The sequence below is a fragment of the Arvicanthis niloticus genome, chromosome 2 (assembly GCF_011762505.2).
Source record: "Arvicanthis niloticus isolate mArvNil1 chromosome 2, mArvNil1.pat.X, whole genome shotgun sequence".
In the NCBI taxonomy this organism is placed as follows: domain Eukaryota; kingdom Metazoa; phylum Chordata; class Mammalia; order Rodentia; family Muridae; genus Arvicanthis; species Arvicanthis niloticus.
The window spans coordinates 39,040,342-39,058,302 of NC_047659.1; the positions used below are offsets into that span (position 1 = coordinate 39,040,342).

Genomic DNA, 17,961 nt, shown 5'->3' on the forward strand with positions numbered 1-17,961 from the left:
CTTACATTGTCTCCCAGTAGCCACCCCAGAGCCAGCCCTTATTCATTGGAAAATAGAGTGCTGCTTTATTTATGTATGTGTGTTAATGTATGGATGTGAAAACAAATAGATATTTTGATGTTGTTACTCCTGCTTATTGACTACCTGCCAAAGCTTCGCATGATCAACTGACTCAGCTTCTGCTAAGCTGGCCTAGTTTATAAACGGAAATGCTTCTTTCTCCTTGATATCAAAATATTGATGCATTTTTGACACTTTATCAACTAATTCCACATCAGAAGCATATTCTAACACTTCCTGATTGGAATCAGAGTGTGTGCCTCCTGCTTCACTTTAGCAGGCCAACAAAGCTGTGTTCCACTTCATTCATATCATTTCTTCCACTGCTTGTTACCACATAGCTGTACATTGAAGGAACTACACCATGAATATACAAAGAGCTAATGACAAATACTTCAGGATCCACATGGGGTCATGCACACTACAGGATTTTTCAAGTAATTTAAAACTTTAAACAACATTCTAAGTCTAATGGAGACAAAAGCAAAACAAAACAAAATAACAACAACAAAAAAACCCCAGCACACTGAAGGCCTACAGACCAGATAATGACAAATGGATATTAATCTTCTGATTACTGGAATAGTACATGTATGGTTGCAAATTTGATTTGCCTTTATCAAGCAGTCATTTTTTGTCTCATCTGCATAAAATAATAATGTAGGCAGAAAGAATTTGGAGGTTTTTGTATTGTGGAAAGGATATGATTCACTCTTAACTAGTGAAAATAAGCATTTCAAATACCCACAGTAAGGATAGCCAGATTTAGTACATTCCTATTTTAATAATGAAAAGGTAGCAGTTCAGTAATTTTGTTTTCATTTTCTTCCCTCCACTAGGTGGTGTGTGTGTGTGTGTGTGTGTGTGTGTGTGTGTGTGTGTGTATCTGTATGTCCCAGTATACAAGTGGAGGTCAGAGAACATGATCTTTTACCTTTATATGGGTTCTGGGGATTGAAATAGATTGAAAAGTCTTGTACAGCAAGTCTTTTTTTCTCAGTAACCCATCTTTCAGGGACACTATCATATGCAATTGAATATTAAAAAGATGTATTTATTTTTATTTTATGTTTATGAGTACTTTGCATGAACTTGTATGTATGTACACCAATGTATCTGTGGTATCCAGGGAGTCTAGAAAACAGTGTTGGATCCCTAATACTGGAGTTACAGATGGTTGTGAGTTACCACAAGGGGTTATTAACTGAGCCTGAGTTCTTTTCAAAAGCAGCAGGTATTCTTAACTTCTAAGCCATCTCTCCAGTCCCATCTATAATCATTTAAAATACATCTTTAGTATTACTCTTTGGAAATTTAAGAATGAATAATTCAGATAAGACAGAAATTACTGCTTCTCTTATGTGACAGTAAAACCTTCCCATCTCCACTGCCTTCTCCCCTGAACACTTTCCCCATTCCCTAAATTTCAAACAAAAGTTTTTAGTTCAGATATAAACATGTGTGCGTCTGTGATTATGTGTTTGTGTGTGTGTGTGTAAATGCAAACAAGGGTATATGAAGTTGCTCCCTTTACACTTTTCATTTCTGAAAATACTTATCAAAGATTCAGTTTCATAAACAAGTGGCATTGTTGGATCAAATAATCATTGACACAGAATAATTTGTTCATCGACTCAACAGCTTTCAGCACAGGCACTGGGCTGTCACAGACTCTCATTCAGATGTTGCACATCCTTAAGTACTATCTTTCTAGTCTTACATGTGATTGTAAGGGATGCAGGAGCACAATGGCACCAGGAACCTCACTGTGTGAGGATTCCATCTTGCACTACACTTGTGACCAAGACACTAGGTCTTGTCTTTACCAGGTAACAGTTTCTTCTGGTTAAAAAAAAAAACAGTTATGTTTTTGACATTCCAATTTTAATTCATGATTTGTTGAGCCTTTGAGGAATTAGCAAGGGCACATCGTTATCACCCACTCACCATAGTATTCAGATCTTCGGAGTTTAATCTCTCTGTACCTTTTCTCTCCCCCTTCTTCATTTCTTTCTTCCCTTTTTCTCTCTTCCTTCTTCCTTCCCTGTATTCATCTCATAGTCTCTCCTTATATCTCTTTGTACAATGAAATCATTTTTTTCTTGGAGTAGGAAGGCTTTAAATTATTGTTAAGCCAAAAAAATTACAATTAGTCCAAATTAATATTTTGAAAATTTCAGGACAAGAAAATATCTCTAAATTGATTTTATGAAACCAAAACACATATGAAGCTCTGATTACAGTATCAGTGTGTGGTACTACAATAAATCTACAGGACAATATACATTGTGAATATGGACACAGATTCTCAACATAACAAAAGTATAATACTGACATAAAATCCATTTAACAGTAAATCAAATGGATCTTTTACTATCATCAAGTAGAAACAATTTTAGGGGTGTAAGGGTGGCCAAACATTTGCAAATAAATAAATTTGACTTATCACATAATAAAGACCAGAAACCATATGCTCTTCACAAAAGATGCCAAATGATAAAAAAATTTAAGCAAAAAGATTACTGAAGTAGTGTTCTTCAGGACACTAAAATTTATAAGTTACATCATATACAGTGGTAAAAATATGAAAGATTTCCTTCAAATTTTAGGGGCTATGAACTTGAAAGAGGATGTAGAAGGGTATATGGGGGAGCGGTTAGAGGGATGAAAGTGAAGGGTGAAATCTTGTAATTAAAGCATAATCCAAAAAATTAAAACATGTTTAAAAATTGGAACACATGTATGCTTGCTTTTATCTCTTTTCACACTATGTACAGGAAGTCTGAGCCAAAGCCATTGGAAAACATTGATCCAAACAGAAAATGAAGATGTGAAATGTCTTAATTTGTCAACAGCATGCATGACCTTATATATAGAAAACCTTGAATACATCATCAAAAGGTTAGAACTCATAAATTAATTCTATTTGAAAACTGTATTAGTAGCCATTCTTTATACTATGAAAGTGCTGAGGAGTAAATTTAATTATGTCAATAAAAGGTATGTATACTAAAAAATTTGCCACATTGTTAAACATTGAAGACAGCAAATGAATGAAAAAGATATTCAGTGCTCATAAAGTGTAAAGATTGATATGATCATTATGTAGGCATCACCAAAATAAGGCATTGATTTAATAGTTTTTCTTTTAGAATTTAAGTATCAATTTTCACAGGACAGAAGAAGTCTCTGAATCTCATAAGAAGCATCAAAGTACTACAAACAGCCAGAATTAATTCTCAGCAGAAAATGGATGAGGCTATTATTTGTTCTGGCATTCAAATATATTACAAAACTATTTCAATCAAAACAGCATGATATTGGCATAAAAGAAGATTCATAGATGAATGAAATAAGGCAAAAAGCCCAGAAATAAACCCTTACACCTGCACTCAATTAATCTTTAACAAAGATTCCAAGAATACATCACAGAGAATTCTTTCAATAGCTACTGTTGGGAACACTGTATGTGCATACTGAAGAATTCAGTTGTACTTGAATTCTTTTATATATTCAAAATATAACTTAAAGTGTGTTAAATACCAAATTTAGTAACTGAATATAAAATAGCTAGAAAAAAATCAGAATAACGTTAGATAACATTGGTTTGAGCAATAATTTCTTGCTTATGCTCTATAAAACATATATAATCAAAGCAAAACTAGACAGTATGCATCAAGCAACTGCTTCCTCTTTATAGAAGCAATGATCATAAACTGAGTAGATCTTTATAATGGGTGGAAATATTTGCCAACTATGTAATGCATTAATATCTACCAAGAAGTCTATAGCAAAAAAAAGCAGCATAATTTACAAATGGGAAACAAAGAGGCATACACATCACACAAACTAAGAGATAAATGACATTCAACATAAAAAATGCTTATTGTCATAAACAACTGAGAAATACAAATTAGTACCCCACTGAGGGGCCATTTCACATTTGAATGGTATTTATAAAAATGATAGGAGTTATTTTTTAAAAGTTGATCACAATGAAAGTTCAAGTATTGTGGACGATAGTGATAATGCAGCCTTATAATAGTAAAGAATTAATCCCTTCCTGTGTGTTTACCCAATGTAAGTGAAATCAGTATGTAGCACTTTTATCATTACTCTACATCATTCCCAAGAGCCAAAATTTGGGAACATCTGTTGATCTCATGTTCAGTGTTCATCTGTTGGAATCATTAGGGTCCTTGTACCTAAAGACTAGGTTAAATTCAGGACTGTTAAGGTTCAGAATTGTCCTTTCAAAGGATAGGATGTATGTCCCCTTTTTCAATTCAGAGTGCTGGGAATTGGAGGTGTTTATTAGCCTGGTGATCTGCATATCTGTATAACTAGGATCTCCCTCAGGCTCCTGCAACCAGAACCAGAGCTGGCTTATAGGCCAAATGACCTTTATGCTATCTATGTTGATTGAGACCAAGCCAGACTCTTTCCAAGGCACTGAAGGTAATACAGGTAGCCTACCTCTAGATCTCATCTTCTTGGAAGAAATGTACTTTGAGTTAAATTTTCTCGTGTACATCAAGAATTGTATTACATCAGGAAACTTTTTTCCAAGTTGTACTGTATTTACCTATGTTAGCAATAAACCAGCTGGCATCCCATTCCCAAAGTTTGATTCAGGCCAACTAAGTCATACTGAACTAAGTTTTCATCTTGCCCCTTTGCAGACTTTTTTCACTGATAGCCTGGATTCCTATAGGGACTCCCACATCCATCAGTGAATGAATAGATTAAAAAATATGTGTGCATGCACACACACACACACACTGGAATACACACACACACACACACACACTGGAATGTACACACACATACACACACACACTGGAATGTTGTGTTTTATAAAATTATAGAAACCAGAGATATGGTTGGTGGAGGCAACGTATGGTGTCGGGGAAGGAGGTGCCTCTGAGGGACCATGCTGAGGTATCCCTTCCTCCTGAGGGAGCAGCCACAGGAAGGTATAGTATAGAATAGAGTTTATTCAGGACATGGATAGGGGAGTTGAGAGGTTAGTATACGGAAAAGGGAGAAAGAGCAAGAGTGAGAGCAAGAGGAGTAGAGTCTGGCCATGAGCATGTGGAGAGAGAGGGTGGAGGGGAATGGGGAGAGAGGAGGGAGATGGAAAAGGAGCAAGAGCAGGAGAGCAAAATCAAGAGAGTAAGAGAGAGAGAAAAATGAACAAGCAGCCCCCTTTTTTTAGTGAGTCAGGCACACCTGGCTGTTGCCAGGTAACTGTGGGGTAGAGCCTAGAATAAATGCCAACTTCAAATATTCAGCCTGATAATAAAAGCATGATTCTACTATTGGTCATAGATGGACAGATTCAAAGCCCATTGTGAAATAACTATGGACAAAAGTCAAATAGCATGTAGTAGTGGGATGGAGGTTACCAAGGTTGGGTGGTAAGTGAAGGATGGATAGGAAAAGAGAACTGCTTTTAAAATCAGCAAAGTTAAAGACAAGAACAAGGTGAGTATATTTAACTACAATGTATTCGGTGGTCCAAGATTGCTGAAAGAATGAATTCCAAGGGTACTTACTGCAAAAAAAAAAAAAAAAAAAAAAAAAAAAAAGGATAGCTATATGAGGTTTTAAACAAAAAAGTTAGATTTTGGAAATTCCACAATCTGTGTATTTATCAAACCATCACATTATACCTCCTAAATATATGAATTTACTGATTACAAATAATTTGTAAAAATTGAAATCTTGTATACTATCAGAAACCAGAAACCAGAGTATTTTTAAGTATGTAGCAAACTAAGGAAACATTGTTTGATTTAGCCTTTGTTGTTGCATTATTTCCAGGAGAAACCTTCTGTGTATAAGTGTGGAATTCCAAGTATGTGCATTTGTTTTCTTCTAGGCTCCCTTTCTTTCCTTATTCCCCAAGTGTGAACTAGTAAAAAAGACAGAATCTCCTGTAACACAGAGAGGCAGCTGAAAGCAACATGATGAACACAAGCTGACCTCTTCAAAATCTAGAGAAATGCTAAAGGGATTTTGTAAAAACATTTTCTGTGTGTAGTACCTCCGGTTACTGTGAAAGTCACTCTCCAGCTTCCCTTTGTTTATCTGCCTGGGTATATGAATAGGCAGAATCTATTCCAGGACTGAATTTGTGGGAAAGTGACTTTGCAGCAAGCTAAGAACACAAGTGAGAAAAACTCAATTAATTACTTAAGCTTAGATGGATGCTGCAGAATGTGTTGGAAGCTGTAGGTGTTCATATTCATGGAAACACCATAAAATGCCCTTAGAATTACATGTATTCATGGGCATACCATAAAATTCTTTCAGAGTTACCCATAACAATAGCCAATATTAGTTATTACAGGAATGCAATGGGTGAAAAGATCACAGGAGCATGTCTAAACAGATGTATATGTAATTATGGTTCACCTTAATTTATTTAAAAGTTCTGATATTGAAAGATCAGATTCATTCTAAGGAGTTTCTAGATGCTGGGGAGAACTGTGCCACCATCTTAAGGACTCCTGCAAAAGGTACTGTAAATGTGAACATGGCCAATCTGTGTCTTTACTTGGATTGGGATAAAAGCTTTTTCTAAGCAAAGTTCTAGAAAGAACACAGAAAGTATTTCACACTGATTTTTTTGGTTTCACACAAAAGAGGCTTTATGTGGTTATTAGCATTAAGGATGTCACAAATTCTTTATATGTATGAAATATTAAACATAGTAGAATTTTATAAAACAGTTTTAGAAGAGACTTGAAAGAATGTTGTGGCTTTCTAATAGCTATAACAATATCATTGTAATCACTCATTTTGAAAGCTTATTTAATTTACATTATTTTTAAAAAATAGCATATCTTTATGTAGGAAAATGAACAACTCATATGAATACTGTATCCTTCCTGGATCCTGGGATTGTAAATGTTCTCTGTTGTGTCCAGGCAATGCTGTAAGTTAACAATTGAGATGGATACTACCACATAGAAGAATATTATTGGAGTTTATGCTATTCAGGAACTTTCAACTTTATATAGGAACTAAAATATTTATCCTTAAAATACTATATCTTCATTATTTTTGAAAGTGACTAGCTTTTTATCTTCCACATTTTCACTTGTTTTATCATTTCCTAGATTTTTTTTTTTTACATTCTTCCCTTGTAGATTTTATCCATCCTAAGTTTTTGGCTCTGCCCCAAGCGTCTGAGCTTTTTAAATTTGTATACTTAAATATTAACTTAAAATGTTAATGATTAATTTATATTTCCATTTGTACAGTAACAAAATCTTACATTATATTTAATGAAATATTAAGTATACTTCATAAAACATACATTACTCTCTTTTGCTTAATTGTGCAATAAAGAATTATACTAGCTTTCTCATCAGTGAAACAGTGTTGTGAAGAGTACAGCTGAGAGCCCTCTAGGTAGTTAGTGACCAGCTCTGCATTTGCTCATCCATTTTAAACTTAAATTTGTACAGTTGGAGGTCTCTTTGGTGTGTTGCTGTGGAGTTGATTCTAGGGAACTCAATTTCATTTACTTGTAATCATTTTTCAAACTGTCAAGGTCATTTTTAATTCTAATCCTGTCTTCCAAAGTGCTCACCTATCCTGATGATGTGATGTACTTGGCAAACTTAATGACTACCTTCTCCAGCTCGTAATCAATCACATACAGAGATGTTAAATGCAGCCAGGACTGATCTCTGCAGAATATCACCTGCTACGAGCTTAGGGGCAACAGTTCTACAACATGTTATTTTTAAATTCCAGTGATTACCTTATTCTTCATACTGTGTCTTTGAGAAAGACAAATAGAATACTATCTGAGTTAAACAACATCAAGTAAATACAGGGAGATGGATATGGGTAGGTCTGGGATCTTGCTAGAGAGTCCTGCACAATGTGTGGCACAAGGTTTGGCATCTATTTGTTTTTAGCATCACTCAAGTTTTCAGAACACAAGCAGAAGACAGCCAGCGACTCTCCTAGCATATAATACAAATAGTTCTAAGTCAGTTTCTGATAGACTCTTGCCTCTCCTCTAAGACATTATGAGCCCACATTCACTGTCCATATTTCTGTCTTCATTGTTACTCTTCTTAATTACTATCATAATTTCACTTAGGTTCTATTTACAAGATCTGTTTTTGAGTAATACCCATAATTTTGGAATGGACAATATACCATACCATTGTTTAATAGTACTTAAGATTTACAGGACAATAGCAAAATAGCTAGAATTTAGTAAACCTTTATTTTGTCCACATAATTAGAACCCACATCAGTGTAAGCCCATAAATGCTTCAATAATTTCGTTCAGAGGAATTTTAATCCAGCAGTATGGCTACTCTGGCAAGGGGTCACATCCAAAGACCTAGGTCTGTGTGAACGTGCTGGAATGCAGACACACCAGACACTTTAAAATCATCTGGGTGGAATAAATACACATTTTAAAAGTGAAATTAGTTTGTAGAAGGAAACAGCCATGTTTGAAAGTGACTTATAAATGAGGGGCAGAGAAAAGTGATGAGTCAGAAAAAGATTTGATAGTATGAGTCAGAGAGACTCTCATGAAGGAAGAGACACACAGGAAAGAGAGGCAACTTAAGAGCACAGTGCAGAGAGGGAGAAGAGGCAGTTTTACTGGAACAGTTTTACAGAAACAGATTGCAGGTTGTAGGTGAAGACCCAAGAGCTAGAGAATGAGAAGTAGACAGAAGATTACAACAGATGGCCAGAGTTAGTTTGAGGCCAACTGAAGCAATTCAGTTGGAAGCTGAAAAAAGCCAGTTTGAATCAGTCAGCTTGGAGTGAAGTTTGGGCCAGAACAAATAAGTCAAACTATCTAGCCAGAGTTCAGAAAGAACTAGAAAGGGCACGCTTATTCAGCAGTAAGACTCTGAGATGGCAATTACATCCGGCAAATAAAAGATACTTTTACAATTTAGTATAGGTAGAAATGGTGAATAAGTAAACATTTAAAAGTCAAATCTATACTGAGTGTATATGTAGAAACTTGGTAAAGTGAACAAGAATATAAAGTTTTCTTCAAGTAAGCATTACTATTTCCAATAGAGAAAATATATTTTAAGACTCAGAAGAGTTTCAACTCTATTTGCAAAGAGCCTTGGGCACATGCTTCCTGAAATGAAAAATCAGACTATATTAGGTACATCAGCAATTTTTTGTTTTTGTTTTGCATTGGTGGGGATTAAACCTGTGTTTTCATGTATGTTAGTCAAAGATCACTAAGCTACACCCATAGCTCTGGTAACCATTTGTTTTTAAAACTTGGAGTACAAATTGAGTAGAAATTGGTAACTTAAATGTCCTTTGAAAATTGTGATATGAATTTTGTGCTTAACAGAAAAGAACGGTCCAATAAGTATTAGTATCTCTCAAAGAGAGGAAGGAAGAAAAAAAAAAGATTTTTTTTCTCTTCACAAGGTAATTTTCAGTCTCCGAGTGCTCTAGGATTTTGTGACGACTTAATCAAGAGGAAAGGAAAAAATGAAAAACATACATTGCTCACCCCAGTACTCTGGAAGAAAGATGCCTGGGATTTTGCTTTGCTGGATAGTTGGTGGTAAGAACTTATGTCCCAACAAATGCCTATGATCTGCTGCTGGCCAGAACAAATGCTGTCAGCTACATGGAACATCTTTCCATGGAAGAGGTTTATGTTTAGCATATTAGAGGTTTCAGAGATTTAGCTCTGAATTGTTTCACTAAAAGTAAATTCAAAACATGGACTCTGTTTTGTCTTCAGAGTTAAAATCTCTCTCTCTCTCTCTCTCTCTCTCTCTCTCTCTCTCTCTCTCTCTCTCTCTGAACTTCCAGTTCAACACTTCAGCAACAGAGATAATTCAACATTCCACTCAGATTAAACTTCTAAATCAAGGCACAAATGACCTTTAATGACCAAACCATTATTTAGTTTGTATCTAAATGTCACATTCTTTAATAAACTATTTTAACTAGTTTCTTTAACGTATTATTTGAAGTAGTAGTGTTTTATTTGATGCTTGATGATCCCTGTAGCTATCTGCATGTTATAATATTGTCCTCAGGCCATAGCTTGTCAAAAGTAAGAATTTTGAAACACAGAACTGTGCGAAGGGGCATTACATATGCTTGTAGGTCTAGATACTTCATTTCAGGGTTTAAACATGCTTTGTTTCATGTTCTTGTTTTTCATGACCAAAGAGTTCACACTAGTTTTGAATTTAGGTTCTATGACAAGTAAGTTGATGTCAAATTTTAGAAAAGAAGAGAGAATGATTTATTTTTAGGTCAAATATTTAATTACAAAACATGGTGAGACAGCCATCAAATATTAATATATGGTGTTGACCAGGAAATGATATGGAACAGTCTTTGACTGCAAGTACTATTGCATACAAAGGAGTTGGGCTGTGGGTAAAGACAGGGATACATATCAAATACATAGGAGGGTTAAGAAGAAGTTTGCAACAGCACTGTCCTGAATGAGAGCCAGACACTGACTGAAGCAAGCACAACTGGTATAAAGCATCAGGATTGCTTGATGGCAGAGCTGTTTGATTCATTTATCTAAGGAGGCTGTAGGCAAGAAAATCCAAACAGTATTTGAAATTGGCATCAGAGTTAGAGTCCTATAAAGTTGGTAAATATCAAACTTTCCTGAGCCTACACAGGACTCTGTCACCTGGCCTTGGGCTACTTTTTTTTTTTTTTTTTTATTCTTCTGCACACTGAAAACCAGCTTGCTCTTCCTCCAAAGCTTGCCAAGCACACCGTTGGAACTTCTTCGTCTAACACTCTCGCAGCTGAGATATTTTGATGCTCTGCTCAGACAGAGTGTCTAAATCCAGGGTTTCTATTTCCTCTCTGGATCTTCTCTGAAACCACCCTTGCATTTTAGTCAAAGTTCTGACCATGTTCAAACTTTTTAGAAAGTTTGGCCTGACCACTTTCCCCAAACTATTCAAACATTAGCTATCGACTATTTTGAACTGATTTTCTTTAGAATTGTTACCACCATTAGATATCAGATAGAACAATTTTACACCAGTGAAGGATACATATAAGAAGATAAAGGAAAAAAAACAAAGAAATGTCAAGCAAAAAAGGGGTCAACTGAACCTTTAGAAAAAGATACTGAACTGAGGAGAATTCGGTCAGTTTTTGTAATGTTCTGCATGGTGGCATGGGAATCTTTCATAGAGAGAAAGTTCCAGACAAAGTTTGACTAGAACAGCATCACACTCAGGAGACTAGTAGAACCAGACAGATAGAGTTCAAGTGCTGTTTATTTGTAATGCCTATGATTTTTGAGTCTAGATAATACTATTTTAATTTTGCTCAGTCAGTATATTTAAATGTAAGAATGAAATGGCTAAAGGCATTGATCCAATACAACATATACAACAGATTATAATCCCAGGATGTATATTATAAAAGATAAATTGTAATCTAATAAAACAGCTCATGATGGGTGTCAATGCTTATTTTCATTTAACAAAAAGGCATTCATTGTTGGAGCCTGGATGGTGTTTTATACTCTCAGTTTTTTCTTGGATACATTTTAGTTTGGGAAGATTGTTTTGTTTTCTTTTTTTCATGAACATTATAGTTTCACTGTATGGAAATTATGTCTATTGTATATTTTAAACTTAGAATAAATGGGGCAAAATATTTTGTAAAGGTGTTATTCTCACTGTCTTTAATACAGAAAAAAGATGTACATTTTTACAGAAACATGTTTACACACATTTTCACTTAAGAACCAATTGAACTACCAGCCTTCAGAAAATGTTCTGTCTCCACCATATCACATATTTTTTTTCTACAATCTATGTAATATATAACTGATCTCCTTCCTTGGTCTGCCTTCTTTCTACTAGGTGAAAATTAAGTTCTAAACTTTGCAGATTTATTTACTATCTCTCAATAACCTATTTCAGTACTCTATCTGAAACAAAATATGTAAAACCATTTGCAGTTTGGTTCTATTTGTCATTAACAATAGTTAAAAAACCAACAATAAAATCTCAATCCATCAAGTAATTTACATAATTCAAATATCAAGAAAGAAAAAAATGTATTACTTCTTTCACCGATGTGAAAATACATGCACAGAAAACACACTTTAAGGTTAGGAACAATTTTTTTCTTTTATACTAGAGATTATCTCTCAAATTCTTTAAGGAAGCAACACCATTAGCTACCCAGTATATACTATATATGATACAGATTACTATATTGTAATGTGTGTGTGTATATATGTATGTATAATCTAGAAAACTAAATTCATGTTTAATAGTATTTATTATTTTTTATAAAAGTTTTTAAAATTAACAATATTCTGTGTAGTGAATAAACACTGAATTATAGATAATAGATGATACTGAACAACACTTATTTTGTTGTTTATACTAGGATACATTTGATTTATATTTAAAATACATCAGTCCATTTTATAGTAAATATCCACAGTACATCAGATGAATTATTCACTTTTTATGTACTTCGAAATCTTTAATTTTATATATTTCTGATTCTGCCTCTGAATGCCCTTTTAATTGCTTTTAAAAAATAAATTGCAATACCTAGGCTCAGGTATAGGCACAGAAGTGGAAATGCTTCTGAGTTGCTATGTAACATAACAATCCAGTTTTAAGAGTCACTCAGTTATACAATTTTAAATACAGAAAAGTCTTTGAAACCAAGATCTCCCACCTGTGTTCCAGCCCAGTGTTCCTATCCTCTCTGGGGTTGAGTTTACCTGGGAGACAACTCCTTCCTCAGTTGTGTATATAGCAGTTGAAAACCCCACACAAAGCACAAAATGTTACTTCTAGTTTTTAAAGATATAATTGCTTTATTTGTGCGTGTGTGTGTGTGTGTGTGTGTGTGTGTGCGCGCGTGTGTGTGTGTGCGTGTGTGTGTATTCCATTTGTGTGCTCACAGAGAGTAGAAAAAAATACATTGGATTCTGGGAGCTGTAGTTACAGGTGGTTTTGAACTACCCAGTGTGGGTGCTGTGAACTATAAACTCAAGTGTGGGTGCTGGGAACTATAAACTCAAGTCCTCTGAAAGAGCACCAAGTACTCTGCACCACCAAGCCATCCCTCCAGCCCATGCTACTTTCTATCTTGATGAAAATGTGCTTAGCAGATGGAAGCACTAGGCAGAATGGCAGGGCAGAAGGATTTCATGGCCAGTCTAGATTGCAGAATGAAGTCTAAGCCGCCTAGATTACAGAGACCCTGTCTCAATGAAAGAAAATCAAAAGATGAAATGCCATTAGGTACAGAGTGACCACAGTGACTCCAGTAAGAAACAGAAAGCATAGTCTTCAAGCATCTGTCTGCTTCATCTTGCCTCCCCTCAAATCTTTTTGACCTTTTGACTTTGCTCTCTCCAAATCCCTCATATCTATTCTTTGCTCCACTTTTTCACATTAAGATCTTAGCTGAAGTTGTCTTAAGAAAATAGTAAAGAAAAATCTAGTAGACTGGCAAAACTAAGAAAATAAGAACTGAAGCTCAAAGAAAGGGCAAGAACACCCTTCTTAAAACTAGGTTTCAGGAATAGCATTCAGAGATAAAGAGTTACGTACTAAAAACTTACCCTGTGTTATCTACACTAAAAAATCGTAGAACATAGTAAAAACACTTTAAATGCTTATTAATTATTCCATAAACTCATAAATATCAACCTAATCAGTTTTATGAATTGTCACATGGACTATTCAAGAACAATTGGCTTTTCCATTCTTAAGAAGTAGAAAAAGACTAATCTCACATAAAAGTGGAATGAGAGTCACAGAGATGGGGCCTTTTAGTAGGTTTGTGGGGTAAGAGCCTGAAAAGTTGTAAACAATTGCATCTTCTATGCCCATGTGTCCAAAGGGAATAAACTTCAATGCAAGTTGCCACACATCTGTATTCCAACTAAGGTTCTTGGGCTGAGCATGGAGAGGTGCCAATGCTGTTTTGAGTTATTCCACAGACTGCACGGTAAGCTAGAATTCACTTTTAGAGAAGCAGATTAATTTTGCTTTCCAATTTAGCCTGCTCTGTAGCAATGACAAGGTAAATCATTTCAGAGAAGATCTGTTAAATCAGATTAAGGTTCTTGTTTAGCAGTTGTCAGATTCATAATGGTCCAGTGGCTAGCAATAAACAGCTACGTGGAGTAAGTATAAGTAGAAATCTTTGGAAAAAGAATGAGAACTCTCTCTCTCTCTCTCTCTCTCTCTCTCTCTCTCTCTCTCTCTCTCTCTCTCTTTCTGTGTGTGTGTGTGTGCCTCCCTTGAACTGGTCTGATGGAAGCACATCATACACAAGAATGTGATTTGCTGTTCAAATTGTTTTTCAGTGTTGGCTTTTTTCACCTAAAAATCTTGAACTTTCTCTTTTGCCAACTTTTCCCTCAGTGGTATACAAATAGACCCTTAAAAAGTCAGCCTGAATATTTTTACAGTCTGACGAGGTTGTGAATGCATATCTTCTTCTCAGTGTACATGGAACTAGATTTAACAGTAAAGTCTCCTTAATTTTACAGGTTAAGTCTAGTCAAATCTATCAAAGCATAAAGCATGTCTTGTCAACTTTTTTATGTAGTATTTTTCTTCATTTTAGCTGTGATAGGAAGTTTATCTCTGTTCAGGATAGATTCTAGCATAATACAGAGTCTGACCCTTCCTATATTAACCTGTGCTGTGGATTTAAGATTTTTGTTTTTATATTTCTGGGCTACTACTAAGAGATATATCTGTACAAACACACACACACACACACACACACACACACACACACACACACCCCTGTGCATATAGCACAGAAATAGACAATATAATTACTGCTAGCACTATGTATGTGAATGTATCTGTATATAGGTGTATTCATGCATATGTGGGTGCATGTGGAGTCCAGAGGACAATGTTAGGTGACATTGCCTTCCTTTCTCTGTCCCTCCCTCTGTTCCTCCTATGTCCCTCCTTTGCTTTCTTCCTTCCTTTCTTTTCCCCACAGAGTCTCCTTCTGGCCTCTCACATAGGCTAGTGAATCCCAGAGGTCCATCTCTTTCCACATCTTTAGTTCGGGGATTAAAGGTGCACACCACAATACCTTGCTCTTCTTGTCTCCCCCTGGATTTCGAGAATTGAACCCATGGCCCCACGTTTACTCAAGCACTTTAATAACCATGATAACGTCCTAGCCTCCCTGCTGCTTCTTTTAAATTACTTAATTCAATCAACTAATTAAATCCTGTATTTTATTCAAATGTGTGTAAAAAAGGCTAAAGAGAAAAATAATCAATAAAAGCAGGAGAAATTATGAACAAGTGTGAAAAATCTCTCACATCAGTGTCAATTATACGAATTAGAATTTTAGCAGATTTCTAACTCCTGCCTACTTTGACCAGTGAGCACAGCATACTGTGATGCTGAAGACTTCTGGCTCATGCAACTGCAATTCAATTTGATAAAATGCAAGTAAGTGATAATATTTCACTGTGAAGAAATATCCAAGGTCATTTTAGAGGGCATACATTTTGATACAATAATTATCTTTGACTGTTGGTTTATTAAAAACAATTAGTCTTAAAGTACATTTGAAAATTTTGCCTGAAATGATTTAAAATGGAATGTACAAAAAATAAGAGTCAACTACTAAATGATGATGGCGACAAATAGAATATTATAATACAATAAAATAGTTATTATCTAAGAATGCATATTTACTTTGGATAATGCATGAACAAAATGTGACACACAAATGGGGTTCCGCATGCATGTGAAACTTGGGAGATATTTGTTAATTTTCTTGTTTTTCTGTCTTTTGAGACAAGGTTTGTTTCCTAGGCTGGTCTTGAACTGTAGCTCTCAACTGATCAACCTGTCTCAGCTTTGTCCTCCTAAAAGTTATGTAGGCTCACAGCTAATGCTAATATGCAAAACAGTGTACTTAAAATAAACTTAGAGATGAAAATGTAATACTGCAAATTTTAATTACTGATTAATAAGGAGAATGTGATTTCTCATGTTTTCATTTATCAGTATATTAACACATTCATTTTACATTAAAAAGGTTTTTTTAATGTAAAGTATTTTTAATGGAAAAGTATGTTATTGATTTATAGTTCCTAATTTTGAATATAAACACCAGTTTGAAATAAAGAGAACAATTCTCAATTAGCAAATATTGTTTTCAAATCATTAATTGTGTACTTATGATAAAGAGAAATTAAAAATAAATTATAATTTTTGCAAATTACACTTTGAATTTTGGATGCCACTCTACATTTCATATATCTCTGAATTAAATTTACTTTGAAGTACTTTTAAAAAACTTCCTCTCTTATATAATACATCATGACCACAGTTTTCATCCTTCTGCTCCTCCCACTTCTCCCATGTCTCCTCTTCCTCAGATCTACTCCTCCTTTTCCCCCAAGAAAAGATCTTTCAGGAATATCAACCAAACATGTCTCAATGAGTTACAGTAAGACTCTATTTATTTTTGTTCTTTGAGACAACATATCTCTGCATAGCCCTAGATGTTCTGAAGTTCATTATGTAGACCAGGCTGACCTCTGTCCATAGAGATCAGCCTACCTCTGCCTCTGCAGTGCTGAGGTTAAAGGCTGCACCACCACTCTTGGCTCTACTTGTGTTTTCTAAAGCCAATACTTCATGTTACTACAAATCTTATGAGTTCAGGAAATTTAGAAATATGACTACAATATTTTATAAAACACGCTACCTCCTTAAATGTTTGATCGAATTATAAAATATGACTTGGTCTTTTAAAATAACTTGTATAAATATAACAGTCCTCTTTCCCCTTTTTAAGGAGAGGGTTTTGCCTAATAAAATAGGGAATGGGTTTGTAAGACTATCTTCCTACAAAACTCCAAACATGGGCTACTTTTTCTACTTGACCTGTGCAATCTCTTAATCTATTATTTCTAAGTAGAATCCCACAAAGTTAGAGAGTTGGTTATCATTCATAAATGAATAAAAAACACCAAAATGGACTTGTTACACATATTAATTTTTTTATCAAAGGTGGGTTTCCTATGATTAATAAGAATACAGTGCTACTGAGGCTGAACAACCAGATTTACTAATGTTTTTGAAATACATACAATTTCAAGACTTAGGTCTCCTTTTGCTTGTGTTCATTTTTGTTTTTTAGGACTGACCTTGTATTTTCTTTGCATTTCTACCCTCATATGAAATCACAGAACTCATCTCTGGATGCACACGGGAAGATCCAAACATAGATTCAAATAGTCTGATATTTTCATTGATATTCCTTTTGGGTTTCACTGTGAAGATATTTTAGGTGTCTTGGCCCAGAGGCAAGAAGAGTTAGTTAAGGTAGAAAGTGCAAAGTGTGCATAAATGAAGTTAAGGCAAACTTTCCCTTGGTTTTGAAAAGACATTTGGCAGCAAGTGGACTAGAGGAAGGGAGAACTGGGAGTGTAGCAAAGGCTCTCTAATAAGATCCAGACATCACTGTCTCTGGAATAGTCACAAATTTAAAAGCCAGTGCAGGAGGATGTCTCAGAGAATTCCAAGGCTCTAGACCTAGTATAATTCCACTTTGAGTTACAGTTTTCATGAGTTTCAATGAAAATCTCACTTACAATAACACAGATCCAACAAGGACCATCTTTAGGGAGTTGCAAATTCTAAACATTTTCAGAAGAATGGGGTTGTGGGTGATCACCCTCATGCTCTCACTCTATAGTGGACACAGGGTCACATGACACTCACAATGGGTTGTGAAAGAGAAACAGTCACACATCACAGAGATCAGTAATATTAAAAACATAGGAAAGGGAATATGGTGTCTTTTTTCAGTATTGTACTATGGGGGCATTTTCTTAAGTTTTAAAAGCTA

General features: G+C 35.0%; 1 protein-coding gene and 1 long non-coding RNA gene across 3 annotated transcripts in view; one reads left to right on the top strand and one right to left on the bottom strand.

Annotated features, from left to right (window-relative positions):
- Positions 1-10,007, top strand: part of LOC143441146 (uncharacterized) — a 42,318-nt gene extending 32,311 nt beyond the window's left edge. The window contains exons 4-5 of the long non-coding RNA XR_013108371.1: positions 2,838-2,961; positions 9,508-10,007. This is a non-coding gene — a long non-coding RNA (uncharacterized LOC143441146). The remainder of the gene's footprint in view (positions 1-2,837; positions 2,962-9,507) is intronic.
- The window catches only part of Kcnh7 (potassium voltage-gated channel subfamily H member 7), a 434,248-nt gene that overhangs the window by 210,890 nt on the left and 205,397 nt on the right, over positions 1-17,961 (bottom strand). The window lies entirely within an intron of this gene.